The 18439-nt window shown below is 34.6% G+C and overlaps 2 long non-coding RNA genes and 1 pseudogene across 3 annotated transcripts; 1 reads left to right on the top strand and 2 right to left on the bottom strand.

The window, feature by feature from the left end:
* Positions 1-1479: 1479 nt before the first annotated feature.
* On the bottom strand, positions 1480-6255 carry LOC126706545 ((-)-germacrene D synthase-like; annotated as a pseudogene).
* A 4976-nt stretch (positions 6256-11231) lies between these two features.
* Positions 11232-12886, bottom strand: LOC126706557 (uncharacterized). The gene is made up of 2 exons (XR_007648651.1): positions 12015-12886; positions 11232-11925 (listed from the first exon to the last, which is right to left on the bottom strand). It is a non-coding gene; the product is annotated as an uncharacterized LOC126706557 (long non-coding RNA).
* A 344-nt stretch (positions 12887-13230) lies between these two features.
* LOC126706556 (uncharacterized) lies at positions 13231-15176 on the top strand. 2 transcript variants are annotated; one of them, XR_007648650.1, is made up of 4 exons: positions 13231-13627; positions 13711-13890; positions 13954-14351; positions 14417-15176. It is a non-coding gene; the product is annotated as an uncharacterized LOC126706556 (long non-coding RNA). The 2 variants fall into 2 exon arrangements; XR_007648649.1 differs by having other exon boundaries at positions 13711-14351.
* The last annotated feature ends 3263 nt before the right edge of the window (positions 15177-18439 follow it).

Below are 18439 nucleotides of genomic sequence, written 5' to 3' on the forward strand. Positions count from 1 at the left end.
CATTTCTAATTTAATTTGGAAAGTGTTGTTATCAATGCTTCACGATTCACTTCGCCATTGATGACTTTTGTACTTGTTTATTAGCTAGTTAGTCAAATTTCCAATTTTTATGACCAGATTCACATGTTTATATCATTAACAAAAAATAAAAATAAAAAAGAAGTCACATGCTTAATGTTAAAAAGATTACATGAAACAATGAAATGTTGTGAACGTACGTAGTTTTTAGTGACTGAATCACGTTAATTTCTTCAATGATTCCTTTTCATCTACCTTTTTTCCCTAATATTTCATTATTATGTCAAAGCAATGATGTTGAGTTGAATCTTGTCTCTATTCTACCTCCTACTCAAAAATTAAAAATTTCATAATTTAGGCCTCACTTAGTGTGGAGCAGTGGCGGCTCCAGGATATATTTTTAGGGGGTCAGTAAGAAGATGCATTTTGGGTAAAAAGAAATTAATCTTGTGATTTACATGATTTCTTTATTATAAATTTGTCCATAATACGTACTAACAAGAGAATAAAATATGAGAAGTGTTATCTCCACAATAGTTTTACAACACTTTCCTAACAAATTTTTGGTGATAAGTTGTTATAAGTTCTAATTTAAACTTACTACTGAAATTACTATTTTGCCAACATATAGTAACCAGTAATAATTTGTCACTTAGGATTTGTTATGAAAGTGCTGTAAACATATCGTTTCTCATATAAGATAAAATATAAGTTCATTATATATTGTTTATTATTATAATGAAAATACTAATTATTGTTGCTAATATTAAATCTTGGAAATCATCTATCGTTTTTAAATATAATAAACATATTGATTATTGTTATAAAGTGAACTCCAAGCGAGATCTAAATACAATACAATTTTATGTATTAGTTTATTTCAAATTTGTTAAGATCTACATGGATTTTTTTTTTTTTTTTTTTTAAGATTTAAGATGAAAAAATATACTTTTGTCCCCCCCCCCCCCCACCCAATATTTTAGATCAAATTGATTTGTTATGAGTTATTTTTTATTTTTTATTTTTTGTCAAGATGATAATATTCAAGTTTATTTTAGCTGGGTTTAAAAAAATATAAACCCAAGGTGTTCAAAATTTTATTTTAAGAGGGTTCAAATAAAACAAATTAGAAAATTATATATAAAATTATTTTTTGGCCCAGCTCATGGAGTACATTTGAACCCCCTGGGCTGTACCTAGAGCCGCTCATGGTGCAGAGAGTTTAAATCTACATTTGTGAGGAGCTATTAGAATAATGAATAAGTGAATAAAATAACTTCTTTTGTTATCACCTCAGGTTTTTGGGATTTTCAATATCTACAATTAAAAGAATTAATCCTTATTTTTTCTAAATTGCTTATTGAAATTCAGAGCTCAAATATAAACTAAATAAAAACAAGTTTAAAATTGCAAAAAAAAAAAAAAACGATAAATATTAATATATAGAAGAGACAGAGTGCGTTGTCGCATTGAATAATTTGTTCATTGTTAGAACACATGCACAAGAAACATATATTAATTATTGCGGATTAACAAAGCAGAGTTCTACAAAATGGAACCATATGAGAAAAGTAATGTAGAAATAATTCTCACACATTAATCACCTATTGAAACAATATTTATTCTAAAAAAACATTGGGCTCCTAATTTTTAGAGTAATTTGGAGTTCAAGTAAAATTTTCACTCTAGACACTTACACATTCATTTTATATTAACTTCGTAGGACAGTTTATCAAATCTTTATTTAAGGAACCAACTTAGTTATAATTTTGTGCTCATAATGAGCACTGGCATCAATATCTTCAAACTGGTACTGGATCAACAAGCATTGAGGTGATACCCTCTACCATCACTCCTCCAAGATGTGTGTATGCATCTTCATCCTTGTAGAGTAAATCCATAACTCGTGCAAGATTGACAACACGTGTAAGGAGAGGTTCTGGCACTTCAGTAGGTCTAAGACACTCTTTGTTTATATCCTTCCATGCATTCACGATTTGCTTTCGAAATTCTTCATGTACCTCTTGCTTTGAGACACCATATTGCCTCATGTAACACTCGATGCCCGAGACAACGTGCTCTCTCTCTTGCTCAAACTGTAAAAAAATAAATTCCCAAAATATGTAATGAGTGTCATTTTTTGTTAGGCCTAAATGGATTTGTGGATCCATTTGAAATGAATCAATTTCTTGCTTTAAATAGTAAAAATTTACAGGTGTATCTAATACCACATTATTTAAGACCTAACAATATGTACACTGTTATTTACTAGATTCAAAAACAAAATTTGAACCATGTCATAAATCTGCAGACGTGGATCTAATTCCTTGTAGTACTGAACTAGTCTTTCATATACACTGTTGAAGTAAAAATACTGAAAAAAGAAAGAAGATAGTTATTACGAGTGAATTTGTATATTCTCTATATATTTTTATAATTTTTGTACATACTACATGTAGAAGGATCTTTTAATTGGACTAAAATTGTGATACTCCAAATTGATTGAATATTAATTATGTGTTGTGCAGGTGTGTGTTGAGTCCTTCATTAGACATATATATTGGGTTACTCTGGAATTTATAATAGTAAAAAAAAACTCAATTGTGACTAGACTAATTATTTTAAGGTGTAGCACAAATGTGACTTAACAATTTTTCTCATTTTTTTTTTTTTAATATAGAATAATTAACGTCCCTTGATTTTAGTCACAATGCTCAATAAGATCCACTAATAATATGTGTGCTATATAACATTTGCTAAATGTACCTCATTGGAAACAATATCATCCATTAGCCTGCTTATGATTGATGCTGCTCTAACAATCTTCGGCTCCTTGATGACCCATTCCAATGCTTCCTTGGTCACGATATCTCCCATGCCAATAAAAGATATGGTGCTAAGCGTGAGGTAACCACAAGATATTAGTGCATTACTCATATATTCCTCCATTGTGGGAATATATTTTTCTTTCAACCATACGGCTTCTTCAAAGTAGGCTTGAACAAGTTTTTTCATCTAGTTACATTAACATATAAAATATTGATAACTATAAAATGAGAATTAATGGGAAAAAAATAGAGCGGTTTCAAGTGAATTAATAGTGTCTTACTGCAACTTTTGCATAGTAAACACAGTAAAGTCTTCCATCCTTGCACATCTCTTCTTCAATTTCTTCAAAAACATCCAAGAGTACTTTATAACACAACTTCATGTATTTTGGGAGTTGGTCTATGCAACTTATATCCCACCTGAAATTTAAACGTTTGAATCATGTTTGCAATGTTGACTTATACCCCAAAATGTTAAAAATAGGGCAGGGTCGACTTCATGTATTTTGGGGCTTAAGGCAATAACTAAATTGATTTTTATATATATATATATATATATATATATATATTTATTTATTTATTTATCAATTAAGTAATAATTTTTTAATATAAAATTATTCTACTTGCTTGTTTAATTAGATGAAAAATTATGAATTAAATTGTTTTATTGAACTTTTCTAACATCTATTTTTAAATTAATAATATAGTTAAATCACTTAATCTTTCTTAAAATGTTATATTTAATTGATTTTTTTCACAAAATTAATTTTTAAATTTGTCAACAACTACTATGAAACTCATGCTACATCACCCCCAAAACTATGAATGATTGAATGGGCTATGTCAAAAACAGTGAATGATGAACAGCATAATAAATATGGACTATGTAAAAGCTTAAAGCTAAGCTAAACAAGAGTGACTGAATAAATTTATTTTATCAAGATAAAACATTGGTCTCTTTCTTTATCTCCTACCACTACCAAGGGTAAAACAAACACAAAGTAAAAGATCTCCTATAAAAACAAGGAGAGAGAGAGAGAGAGAGAGAGAGAAATTTGAAGCTGAGCCAAACCCGAAAGGAACAAAAAAGAAGGTCCAATGTAGCTACAAAGAAGCTTAAATTACTTTTTATTCTTTAAATGGAGAGAGTGGCAAAATTTCTAGCAATATGTACCCAAAAAAATGAGGTTTGAGATTTTTTTATTTTATTTTATTTTTATTTATTTTTTTATATAATTTGCAGATTTCAATTTTGTTTTGTTGACAGAGAAAGAGAGAGTAAGTGATTTTCTAGCTTTTGTGTGTGGAACACTATGATTTCTATACTCTAAAACTTTCACATGAATAAAACCAATATTCAGTTATACATTAAAAGAAGATAATTTCTTTTATAAAAGTGGTAATAGTTTTAGTGTTTTAATTTTTAAAAACATTATTTTTCATCTATTGGTTAATATGGGCTTAATTAATATTTTTACAAGTAAAGATACATCCTTATTGGTAAAGATATGACCTTGAAAAATGATATTCTCCATTCTAATAGAAATTGAGAAAATCCATTTCATGGTTACGATTTTATTTTTTTAATTTGATAGTGCATAGAGTACTCCATCATTTAAAATTTTAAGTGATGTCGTATTGGATACATCTTTAGATTTATAATGTTTAATTTGAATCATGATATCAATCAATTTCAAATGGAGATGAAGATGATCTTATATGCTTGCATTAAACCTTTTAATTGCGTCTGTGAAGAGCTCGAGTTCTTCATGTGTGCCATATACATCATAAATGTCATCTATGATTGATGCCATGCAAATTGTTTTGGTAAGTATCCTCCGAGCAAGAGAGTATTGGGGTTCATAGTACACTCCCAAAATCCAGAAGTATAACTCCACCACCCTATCTCGTGCAAAGGATAGGTTTGTCGCAACATCTATACCTTTCCACCACCTAAATTACAATTTCAACAAAAACTAGCTGGTCAAATCATGTCTAATGAAAGCTTAATTACAACACCAATGTAGTGAGATATAGTTAATGAACTTACCTTGAGATATGGCTAAGTTCCTTCTGGTGTTGTTTTTGCAACATGTTAAAATCCAATTTTGCAAAGTTTAGTAGAATTTCATTATGTGAAGCATTTTCTTGGTAGATAGAAAAATATTGCCTAGCCTCTACCCTTGGCAAGCACTTTCGAATAGGTCGATTTAAAGCATGGCTTACTTGTGTAGCAAGAGGAGGGCTGAAATTAATCGCCATTGATTCAAGGTGAGTGGTAGTAAACTTAAGTGCTTCATCAAGTATATCTTCTCCATGCACCCTCATATGTGTAGCTTCATAAAAACTTAACATTCCTTTCACATCGTTAGTAAGTGATTCCTTGAAGTTTCCCATATTGTCTTTGAATTTGTTGAAGATATCTACTTTACCACCCAACACAAGACATGCATGAGCCATTAGTAGATGATATGAAAATAATGATGGAAGTGAATGCTTGATCATGAAAATTAACTTTTAGCTTGTTTGAGGATATGTTTGGAATGAAAAGAGATGGAGGGAGAGGTGAGGAGAATAGAGGGGAAGGATTTAAGGAAGCCAGAATATATTAAAATTTAGCAAATTCCAATCACCTGCTCCCTTCTCTCATCTCCCTCAATCCAAACATAAAGTAAGTTTTCTTAAATAAACAAAATAACCAACCAAAAGAGTGCTTACCACTTAGAATGTTATAACCTTGTTGTCTAAGTAATCGAAAATGAAGTGCAACGGTGTAAAGAGCATCATCACTTTCTTGGACATCACACGTATAATGATACTTGTGAATTTGTTGTAATACTTCATCAATCTCACCTTCAAAATGGTAGGACACTCCTAAGCTTTGGATTGCATCAATCAACTCCAACTTTTCTAGAAGATTATCGATGGGAGCCATCAACATCCTTTGCACTTCTTCCTTCAACCCTTGGATTTCTCCAAGTCATCAATAGTTTCCTAAAATTGGAAATCGAAATAAAAAATTAACATGTTACCACTGTTTATAAGCATCATTTGTCATTTAAAGATGATGTATTTTAAGACCATGACATTTGAATATTGGCTATGAAATGAATCACAATTTATATTAGAATATTAATTTTATTATGTAGCCTAACATGTCAGGTGGAAGACATATATACCTCGGATTTATTAGAATAAGAGAGGAAATGGTCTCCCCATAAGCTTGGACGAAAATTTGCTAAGCGACGATGTACCTTAGCATCTTGATTTTGGGTTTGAGCAGTAGCCATGGAAATTTGTTGAGACATTTTGGGAGGTGAGAGAACAACTTAGTGTTGAAATGGTGCAATTAGCAAAAGCTTTAATGTATGCTTCTTGTCCTTCAAAAGACTGGCATGAGAGGAAGAGCTTATGTGCTTAGGTATTTATAGATATAGCTGAGGCATGCACTTTGGTTACGTTTGGTAATTATTAATTTGTATGGGTGAGTGGTGCTATGTATAATCACACTCCTACTAATATTAGTGATTGGAAAATGCATAAATATTGTGGGACAAATTAATGCATATACCTTAATTGGGTTGAAATGCAAGTTTTGACATTAAACCAAAAAAAGAAAAGTCTCTAAGCACGTGTGATGAGACTCGTATTCCATAATTTTCATCCATTTGCTGCATTGCTTCTAATTTGATTGCTAGTTGGTTGATTTTTGAGAAAACTGTATAATTAGGATTAGAATTTTTAGAATACTAGTCAAAGGAAATGCCTCTTGAACTAATGACACCTGATACTATGCACGTGCCCCAAACCTCTCTTTTTGTTGGGCAATTGTTTTCAGTGACTTTTAATTAGTCACAATCAAAACTTATGTTTTTTTTCAAATAATATAAGTACAATATACAACAAACTCATGAATTAAACAATATTTTGGATCATGAATAAGTATTCTGAAAGATACATCCAACTAAATTATTATACCAAATTTAGTATAGAGACCTTTTGAAAAGAAATTGAGGGTTAGATGTATTTCGTTACCTATTTCAATAATTCTAACAAAATTTGCCATTAACCTGTTTTGAAAGTATGAAGGTAGAATAAATTTGTGTTTGAAATATCTAGAGAGACTAAACATAGACATTGTGATCACAAAACCAAATAAGCATATGCTTGGCAAGAATTATTAACTTCCACACCCTCCCCCACCCCCTCCTTTTTCTTTTTCTTTTTTCTAAATATATCCCTACACTGCTCCCATTTTACCGACATCATCTATCTGCAATGAAAAAGAGGGAGAGGGCCAGAGGGGGGCTCTTGAACACTGAAGCAAAGAATCGAAAGAGGGAAACAGTAGAATAGTTTTTAAAAGTAAATTAAAACGTAAAAAATTATTAAAAAAAATATTGTGATGTAGAAAATTATGAGGCTTCAAAACTAATGTGACAAACTTTTGTGAAGCCTAACAAAATAAATTAAATCATTCAATTTTATATTATATATAAATTTGTTACAAATGTATTTATTTAATAGTTATAAGTTATTCACTAGAGGAGCCTAGAACCCGGGAACTCAAACCCCAATTTCAAACCAAAACCAAAAAAATGAAACAATCAAAGTAGAGAAGCAAAAACCTGAATGTAATCGACGACGAAATTCTGGCCGGAACGACGATCTAGCTCGAAAGCAGAAATTTGTTGCGGTGCTGCAGAAAATTCAAATTGAGGTTTCCACGATCAGAGAAAAAAAATGTAGGAAGGTTGTTGATTGTGGGCGTGGAGAGAAGGAAAAAACCCTAGAAATTGTAGTACCTTTGGTGTCCTTCGTTGCCAGTGAGAGCTGAAACCCTAGCTAGTTAGAGAGAGCGAGAAATTGAGAGAGATAGAGGGTTTGTTGAATTAGAGAAAGGGTTCTTTATCACTAAACAATCCCTAGAGATTGGAGAGATGTAGGGTGACGGTGAGATTGGAGATGGAGGGTGAGGATTGAGATCGAGTCTTAGGGAGTGAGGATTGAGATTGGGCTCTTGAGAGGCTAGGGTTGAAAATGTCTGAAGGAATGGTATATAAACAAAGCCTAAAGCCGCATTTTTAACATGCAGCTATAGGCAAAATCTGAGGCCCCATTTTTAAAACACGGCCCCAGTTTGGTCTGACGCCGCGTCTATAAAACGCTACTTCAGATATGCTAGAGCCGCATTTTTAAAATGCGGCCACAGTTAAGGAAAAAAAAAAGTTTGCCAAAAAATTAAATATGGAGGTCCTTAGGCCACGTTTTTAGCTCAAAAAAACGCGGCCTAAGCACCCTTCTATGGCCCCGCGTAAAAAACGCGACTTTAAGGTTTTTTTAAACTGCGTTTTATAAAAACGCGGCTTCAGCCTATCTTGGGCCACGTTTTTTATAGTCACACCTTAAAAAACGCGGCCCAAGGCCCCCCCGTTTTGTAGTGTAAGTCTATTTAAGAATGCATTCCTTCATTTTTTTTTCTTTTTTAATAGATTATCTTTGGTGTTATTTTGGAACTTTTAATGAAGGTTGATTTTTTTTTTCAACCTTTAAGTAGGTATCTTGCATTAATTAACCACAGCTATAAAGCTTTATAATGATACAATTGACTATTGTATTTTCTGATTTTCTAGAAGCATGTGAGCAAAACTTATGGCAATAAGATTGTGGTTGATATGAAATTTGGAAGAGATTTTTTCAATTTTTCTTGGACTAAAAGAAAAATGAACAAACATATATCAGTGACAACTAGCTCCTTCCCTTTTCTCTTCTATCTTTGAGTTGAGAATCATAGTTTTCTCCTTTCTGATGTCATCTGAATGATATATGTGAAGATGGTTTACATGAATTTCATACTAAACTAAGTTAGTGTAGGAATTTGAATGTAAAGATGTTAGAATTATTGCTAAAAGCTTAAACTTTTCAGATGATGGGTAAATTAACATGATACTAAAACAAGAGAGTCTTGAGTTCGATTCATTTTTTTACTCTACAATCAGTAATTTGTCAAAAGAGATGTCACTTTTAACGTCTTCATTTTTTAGATGCAAAACAGTTTGTCTTGGTTACATACCTTATCTTATTATTTTATCCAAAAACACAAGCAACTGTTATCAAGCCTATTTTACATATGTACTTAATTAATGATAATTTTTCACGTAATATATATATACACACACCTCGGAGCCATTATAATAAGAGAGGAAATGGTCTCCCCATGATGTCTGGAAATGGAGCAGAGGCATAACTTAAGCCTTATTAATGTGTGCCTCTTGTCCTACAAAGTTCAAACACTAGCATGAACGAAAGAGATTCTGCGCTTAGGTACTTATAGATACAGCTGCGGCACGTAATTAGAACCTGCCCTTCATAGACCTTTTTTTTGTGCTAATTAATTAATTACCTCTATATAGAATGCAAATTAGATAAGCTTACTAACTCACCTAATACGTGTAAAAGAATAGTTCACAAAAGTCATTCTCTCTTATCTAGAATTATATGCTCTTATGTGGTTTTCCCACAAATTGAAATGTCAAATCCCTACATGTCGGTGGACAAAGCCATGCACAAAAGGACATATTGAGCAAGTGGGAGATGACAGCTGGTACATGTGCAATTTCACATTCAGAATAAATATTTTTCTCCCATTATTATAAATAAAAAATAAAAATCTAAGAAAGTTCATGTCAAGATGATCAATTTGATTTCCAAGTGTTAGTAATTGAGTCAGTTTGACCCAACTCATAGCGTATGGTCCATTGATTACTTGATAAGTGAATTTAAATTTGAGTTGCAATCTAAACTAATCTTGATATGAGTTGTCAAGATAACATGGTGGAGTTGGATTTTCAAATGGATATTAGAATTGATTAAATGTAATTGTGCTTATTTTTTAATATGTGATAAGATGACGTTACATGTTTGGATTGGAGGGTATAAGATTTTAGTTTTACACGACATTCTTATAGAATTTAAAATCTTTAAACATTAGCATGAATGAAAGAGCTATGCGCTTATATGCACTAATATTCATAAGTTATAACTGAGGCACATACTTAGAACCTCCCTGCATGGATTTTTTTTTTTCCTCTAATTAATTACCTTCCCACAATATTTCCTTTCAGATTATCAAGTTGTATTTTCCTCCCACTCAGAACCCGTCAAACTCAAGCTCTGCCTCAATATTAATATTGGAAAAGAAAGGAAAACTATAACCTAATTTTCATCTAGTAATCTCAGAACAATTGTATCAAGTTAACAACAAAAATAAATGGTAATAATATTCTTATGAGTTTCAATCTCTCTTTAATTTCTTTTTCTTTTTAAAAAAAAAAAACAAAAATTTAGTTATTTTCTCTCTCTTGAAATCTTTTTCATCCACCTTAATAGGTATCTTGCATTAACCATAGCATGGTCCATAACTATAAAGCTTTATAACGATATTTTTCTGACATTTTAGAATTATGTGAGCATATGTAACTTATCACAATAAAATTGTGGTCGATATGGAACTTGGAAGATTTTTTCTCACAAATTGAAAGGTCATGGCCCTATATGTGTACATAGACAAAAACTCATGCACAAAAGGACAGATGGCCTCCAAATTAAGTAAATTAGAGATGACAGGTATGTACACTTCCACAGGTGACTCTCACATCATTTTGGGGTTATAGATAAGGAGTAGTTGGCTTAAGCCTTTAATGGATGCCTCTTGTCCTTCAAACTCTAGCATGAAGGAAAAAGCTTGTGCGCTTATATGTACTTATATTTACAACCGAGGTTTGTACTTATAAATAATTGGAACCTTGCTCCTTGTTGCATGGACAATTTTTTAACGATAACGATACAGTTGTATTTTCTGACTTTCCTGAAGCATGTGAGCAAAACTTATGGCAATAAAATTGTGATCGATATGGAACAAGGAAGAGAATTTTAAAAAATTTAAAAGCAAAATGAACAAACATATATTAGGACTTTTTTGATTGTCTCTCTCTCTCCCTTTCTTTTCATTTACGTTAGTCGTGTCTATGGCACCTAAACGTAAGTCTACTCCATCCCAGAACACTCTTCGTTCTGGGGCATCTTTGTCTTTTAATCCTACTCCTTCATATATTCGTTTCCGTGATGAGGATGCTCGTAAGGCCTTCTCGGAGAACTTTTCTCGACGAGGCATTCATTCTGAACGCTGAGTCATTTTGGCGGATGTGAGAGACCGCGCCCCCGGCCCACTTTTTTTTAGGTTGTTGGACCAAACCCTCGTGAATGGGTGGAGTCGTGTTATTGCCTCTCAAAATGGAGGTTCGACTAGTTATATTTTCCCCTTTAGATTAAGGGTTTTACAATGGAGTCGCCACTTATTTAATTATTGGAAAAATAAGAAAACCATAATTGAAAAATTCCTCATTTTATTAATTTGAAATTGAATTTACATTGATCCTTGGAAAATTACACGGCTTGGTCTTAGATACAATCTAAGATAAAGTATATTGCTTTGTTTCCTAGTTACAATCTAGAAATTGAAAATTACATGGATAAGCATTTGATCTACTAACCCTTGATCTAAGCTCGGAGGCTATGTTACAAGGTGGGAAGGTGTTAAGCACCTACCTTGCCCGGTAAAACCGGTCATCTAGACTATAGTGGCCAATATTCATATCACATCATCCAATATGATATCAATCAATTTGCATGTTGAATTTAAAGTGCGTGCATGTGATGACCCTAATTCAATTTTAAGCATTGCATTTGGATTGAAAAATAAATTCTAGTGAATGTGTGTGTATGGTGATATCCTAGATTCAAAGATTTGAAAGAATTATGAAATAAACATGTTTTTCATATTTTTGATATGGATTTAGGATCAAAACTAGTGTTTATGTATAAACATGTGATGAACAACCAAGAACATGTGAAGAACACATAAGAAAATTTAAGAGCATTCAAATATATTCAAGAGAATTTAAATAATTACTGACGAAGCTTGAGTTCGTTAGTCAAAGTAGGCAGATGGAACCAACCTTCGGTCTGTGTGAATGTATCCTCAGAGATGGTCACCGGTGTGGTGCCTACCATGACGCCTCTGATACCAAAGTTAGAATAGGAAAATGCTCTATGAGATGAAATAGATAAGTAAGATAATAATAAGTGTTTTTCAGAGTGTGTATGTACCTTCTGTTGACAGTATGGGGGATTTATATATGTGGCTTTGGTTGCTAGCTGTTGTGGTCGTTAATGCCTTTCTTAGTGACGCCTCCTGCCTAATAATGGGGCTTTTAATAGGTTCCCAACAGTCTATCTGGCTGGTTTTGTAACTGCCCAAGTCATCGATTGATTATATTGAATGATTTCCCTATCTTTGTCAATGGTGACTGGTTTCTTCGTCGTTCAGGACGACTTCGTCATGAGTGTTGGCTTCGTCTAGGAGACGTAATCTCGTCATTCCCATTAGTTGCCCCCAGGTTCTGTGGTCGTTTATGATGTGTCATGAGGACCATAGAAGACGAAAAGTTTTCCTGAGCTGCCTATGACTCTTGGGGTTCTGCTTCGAATTTAATGTATAGTGGCGGCGCTACACGCAATGTGGCCACGTGGCGCGTGCTGATCGATGGAGTTAATGGCATGATCCTTGGGTTTCCCGCTATTTTTCAGTTTCCTTGGGTCTTGGTTTCAAAACTTTCCTTTCCTTCACTTTAATCATTTACTCTGAGTTTTATTTTTCCCGTTTATTCCTACGACCGTTCCGACCCTACTCCGGCGACATTTTTCTAATTTTTTTGGATTCAATTGTTTATTCTTCAAGGTACGTTCCTCTTTTCCTCCTCTTCTATTCTCTTTTCCTTCACAACCTATTATGAGTTCCTGATTTTTCTTTGCCCTTTGTTTTGTTGTGGTTGTGTTTGTTTTTTGGGTTTTTAGGATTTTATTCCCCTTTTCATGGTCAGTTCCTCTAAGGTTAGGGTAGCTTGCCCCTTGGTCTCTTTCTTTTTTGCTCGCTTAGGGGCGGCTTTAGGTGTTTCTGGTGACTTTTTTCCTTTGGTTAGGGATTTTTTTTTAAGGTTATGGGTTGAGTGTGGTTTTAGGGGAGCTATCTCCAATATTAGGCCAATCACTTGCTTGGTTTAAGGGTGAAGTGAAGAGGATGTCGGAGGTGAGATCTAGTGAACTTGAAACTGGGTTGTCATCTAGCGATGTCCCAGTGGAGGGTGATACGGCCATCTCTACCCCTCGTTCAGTTAGGGCTTTCTACGCCCTCAAGGAGGCGTGCGGGCTGGATGCTGATACTGTAGCTAGGTTTAAGGATAGATTTCAATTTCCTGAACGGGTTCGTGTTCGTTGGCCCAGTAGTAAGGATCAGGCATGCCATTTCTTCCCTGGTGAGGTATGTTTCTACGAGGCTACTCTCACTTGTGGGCTTAGGCTTCCCGTCCATCCGTTGGTGATGGAGCTTTTAGATTATTTTGGCATTGCTCCCGAGCAGCTTATGCCCAATTCATGGAGGATAGTGATCAACTGTATGGAAATATGGTTGGTCGCTAACGAGGATATGATCAAGGTGAGTGAGCTCGTCTACCTTTACCGTTTAAAAGAGTCAAAAGAATATGGATATTATGAGTTAGTACCTTGGGCGAGGAGGATTAGGATCGTCAAGGGTTTACCCTCGTCATTTAGGTATTGAAAGTCTCGTTTCTTTTTCGTGTCAGGTGACGATTTTGAAACCCCTTCTAGCGAGGCTTGGGGTGATATCCCAAGGTTGCTCCGTCGGTGGGGAACCCCGAACTTAGGTGCGTCAATGTTTCTCCTCGTTTGTTAATTTTCATTTTGCTTATGTGTCCGTCTCTAACTCTTGCAGTTATCTCTTTGGCAGTTAAGAGACGTCCTAAGTTAAAGTGCAAATACCAAGATCGTGTTGAAAAGGCGATAGAGTACGCCAGGACGATTGAAAGTTGCGAGGACCTTGTAGATCCACGGATGCTAGCATTCTATTGCTTAGGCCCGGACCCATCTCCCTACGTCTTGCGCAACATCGACATCAAGGGAAAAAATAGTAAGTATTGACTTCGTCAGTGTTAACCTCCTTTTTTTTTTTTTAAGTGTTTCCTTCTTGCAGAGATGACGACTAAGTTCAACAAGGACATGTATGCCAAGATGAGGTCTAAGAAGGACGAGCCTTTGTCCAATATCGGGAAGAAGGGAGTGTGCGTGACTGGGAAAGGCCAGTCCGCTACTCCAGTTGTTTCGGTTACTCCAGTCATCTTCGGTGCTGAGACCGTGAGGACGATCTCTCCAGCCGTTTCGGTTGAAGAGATTCCCACTCCTTCGTCAAAGAGGCAGCGAATATCAGGCAAGGAGAAGGAGAAGGCTGATTCTCATTCATCCACTGTATAGGGAGATCAAGGTCTAGCTGTGGACAGGGCACACGGAGTTGTTACGGTCGAGGACTTAAAGGTTTTTGCCGACATGCCTTTCAATGTGGTCGCAAATCAACAAGTCCACAAGCTCATCTAGGTAATCTGCCCGTGTGCTTTTGGTATTTATCCGTCTTTTACTAACGACTTAACCTTTCCTTTCAGGTGTTGGGGGAGAGTCTCCACATTGCTTCTAAGTACCTCACTCAGGAGGCCAATGTGGCATCACTAACGTCCAAAATGGAGGCCCTGGACAAGGAGAATTCTACAATGAAGAAAAAGCTCATTGATTCCATGCACGAGGTCAATACCTTGAAGGAAAGTACTAAGACTTTGTCCGACAATCTTCGTGCTGAGCGTTAGTTGACCTTGGAGAAGGACGAATAGCTTCTGGCAGCCAAGGAAAAGCTCAAGACTATTGCAGCAAGGTCCGTCAAGGCTTTCCAGTAGACTGATGAGTACAACACTGTGCTCTTCAATTGGTACTTCAAAGGCTTTGAGCTTTTAAGGCGGTATCTCATCAAGCATCCCACAAGAGTTGATTTGCAAAACTTGGATCTTGAGGTGGTGGACCAGGAGATGGCGACTGACGAGGCTTCCTAATCTTTTGTTCTTGAAGATGATGTCCCTGACAAGACTATTGCAGACGATGCTGATGCTGCCAGGAATGGTGCTCCTATAGGTGATGACGCTGTCGCTGGCCCCTGAATCTTCATACTTATGGAAATTTCTTCTTTTCTTTTGTTAGCCTGTCATGTTTTCGGCTTTTTTGTAAATCTAATTTTAGAACAATTTAATCTGTCCCGAGAACAATTTTTTGTGTTGCCCAGTGTTTATGGGTTTTTTGGGTATAACAACAATGGTAATTTGCCCTTGGTTTTTGGGCTTTTAATTGAATTTGCAACATACTTACTTGTTCGTCAAATGCTTGTGCTGTTTTACATTCGTCCATATCTTGTACTTAGCATAAATTTCTTGGCTGTGACCTCTCCATTCGTCAATGATTTGCTACTTACTCACAATCCTTCAAAGGGGCTTGGATACAACCTGAGTTTTGTTTTGATTTATTGCAAGGTTCTTGTCCCTTTTGTTTTGTTGCGTGGATTCGTCGGTAACCTGCATCCAACACGCGGGATCTTGTCACTTGCGCCTACTAAAGGATTGTGCCTGCGTCAGTGGCTTGCACCCGTCACGGCGGAATCTTGTTACTTGACTTATACCCATTCAAGGGCTGTTTGTTACGTTTATGGCTTTGTCAGTGGCTTAAATCCTTCAAAGCGGAATCTTGTCACTTAGCCTTTCGACTTACACTCTTTGTAGGGATTTTGTCATGTTTTTGGCTTCATTAGTAACTTACATCCGCCGAGGCGGAATCTTGTTACTTAAAATCACCTGGTGAGGTTTTTGCCGTATTGGTTTTCCTCATTCATAATCTCAGAACAACTGTATCAAGTTAACAACAAAAATAAACGGGCAATAATATTCTTATGAGTTTCAATCTCTCCTTAATTTCTTCTTCTTTTACAACAAAAAAACAAAAATTTAGTCATTTTCTCTCTCTTGAAATATTTTTCATCCACCTTAATAGGTATCTTGCATTAACTACAGCATGGTCCACAACTATAAAGCTTTATAACGATATTTACCTAACATTTTAGAATTATGTGAGCATATGTAACTTATCGCAATAAAATTGTGGTCGATATGGAACTTGGAAGATTTTTTCTCACAAATTGAAAGGTCATGGCCCTATATGTGTACATAGACAAAAACACATGCACAAAAGGACAGATGGCCTCCCAAATTAAGTAAATCAAAGATGACAAGTATGTACACTTCCACAGGTGACTCTCACAGCATTTTGGGGGTGTAGATAAGGAGCAGTTGGCTTAAGCCTTTACTTGTAACCGCTTGTTGTGATAATAGTGGAATTTTGGTAGTGGTGACCTTAAAATCACCTGGTATGGTTTTTGCCGTGTTGGTTTTCCTCATTCATAAATAAATCACCATGTCAATTTATTTTCCGCTACACTTAGTTTAATTGGTGATTTCTTTGTGCTACCACGCGTTTGCATATTAATTTGACTAATTAATAAACCTGGCTAATTAATCAATTAATTCATCACAAGGAGTCAATACGTTTTTGGCCAATCAAATATTGGAAAAGAAAGGAAAACTATAACCTAATTTTCATCTAGTAATCTCAGAACAACTGTATCAAGTTAACGACAAAAATAAATGGCAATAATATTCTTATGAGTTTCAATCTCTCCTTAATTTCTTTTTCTTTTAAAACAAAAAAACAAAAATTTAGTCATTTTCTCTCACTTGAAATCTTTTTCATCCACCTTAATAGGCATCATGCATTAACCACAGCATGGTCCACAACTATAAAGCTTTATAACAATATTTACCTAACATTTTAGAATTATGTGAGCATACGTAACTTATCGCAATAAAATTGTGGTCGATATGGAACTTGGAAGATTTTTTCTCACAAATTGAAAGGTCATGGCCCTATATGTGTACATAGACAAAAACCCATGCACAAAAAGACAGATGGCCTCCCAAATTAAGTAAATCAGAGATGACAAGAATGTACACTTCCACAGGTGACTCTCACAGCATTTTGGGGGTGTAGATAAGGAGCAGTTGGCTTAACCCTTTACTTGTAACCACTTGTTGTGATAATAGTGGAATTTCGGGAGTAGTGACCTTAAAATCACTTAGTGCGGTTTTTGCCGTATTGGTTTTCCTCATTCGTAAACAAATCACCGTGTCAATTCATTTTCCGCTGCACTTAGTTTAACTGGAAATTTGTTTGTGTTACCACGCGTTTGTATATTAATTTGATTAATTAATAAACTTGGCTAATTAATCAATTAATTCATCACAAGGAGTCAATACGTTTTTGGCCTATCAAATATTGGAAAAGAAAGGAAAACTATAACCTAATTTTCATCTAGTAATCTCAAAACAACTGTATTAAGTTAAATACAAAAATAAATGGCAATAATATTCTTATGAGTTTCAATCTCTCCTTAATTTCCTGTTCTTTTAAAACAAAAAAACAAAAAATTAGTCATTTTCTCTCTCTTGAACTCTTATTCATCCACCTTAATAGGTACCTGTATTAACCATAGCATGGTCCACAACTATAAAGCTTTATAACAATATTTACCTAACATTTTAGAATTATGTGAGGATATGTAACTTATCGCAATAAAATTGTGGTCGATATGGAACTTGGAAGATTTTTTCTCACAAATTGAAACGACATGGCCCTATATGTGTACATAGAAAAAAACCAATGCACAAAAGGACATATGGCCTCCCAAATTAAGTAAATCAGAGATGACAAGTATGTACACTTCCACAGGTGACTCTCACAGCATTTTGGGGGTGTAGATAAGGAGCAGTTGGCCTAAGCCTTTACTTGTAACCGCTTGCTGTGATAGTAGTGGAATTTTGGTAGTGGTGACCTTAAAATCACCTGGTGGGGTTTTTGCCGTGTTAGTTTTCCTCATTCATAAACAAATCACCGTGTCAATTTATTTTCCGCTGCACTTAGTTTAATTGGTGATTTTCTTGTGCTACCACACGTTTGCATATTAATTTGATTAATTAATAAACTTGGCTAATTAATGAATTAATTCATCACAAGGAGTCAATACGTTTTTGGCCTATCAAATATTGGAAAAGAAAGGAAAACTATAACCTAATTTTCATCTAGTAATCTCAAAACAACCGTATCAAGTTAACGACAAAAATAAATGGCAATAATATTCTTATCAGTTTCAATCTCTCCTTAATTTCTTTTTCTTTTAAAACAAAAAAAAAAAAAAAATTAGTCATTTTCTCTCTCTTGAAATCTTTTTCATCCACCATAATAGGTATCTTCATTAACCACAACATGGTTCACAACTATAAAGCTTTGCAACGATATTTACCTAACATTTTAGAATTATGTGAGCATATGTAACTTATCGCAATAAAATTGTGGTTGATATGGAACCTGGATGATTTTTTCTCACAAATTGAAAGGTCATGGCCCTATATGTGTACATAGACAAAAACCCATGCACAAAAGGACAGATGGCATCCCAAATTAAGTAAATCAGAGATGACAAGTATGTGCACATCCACATGTGACCCTCACAGCATTTTGGGGGTGTAAATAAGGAGCAG

Source organism: Quercus robur, chromosome 11 (assembly GCF_932294415.1).
Source record: "Quercus robur chromosome 11, dhQueRobu3.1, whole genome shotgun sequence".
Classification (NCBI taxonomy): Eukaryota; Viridiplantae; Streptophyta; class Magnoliopsida; order Fagales; family Fagaceae; genus Quercus; species Quercus robur.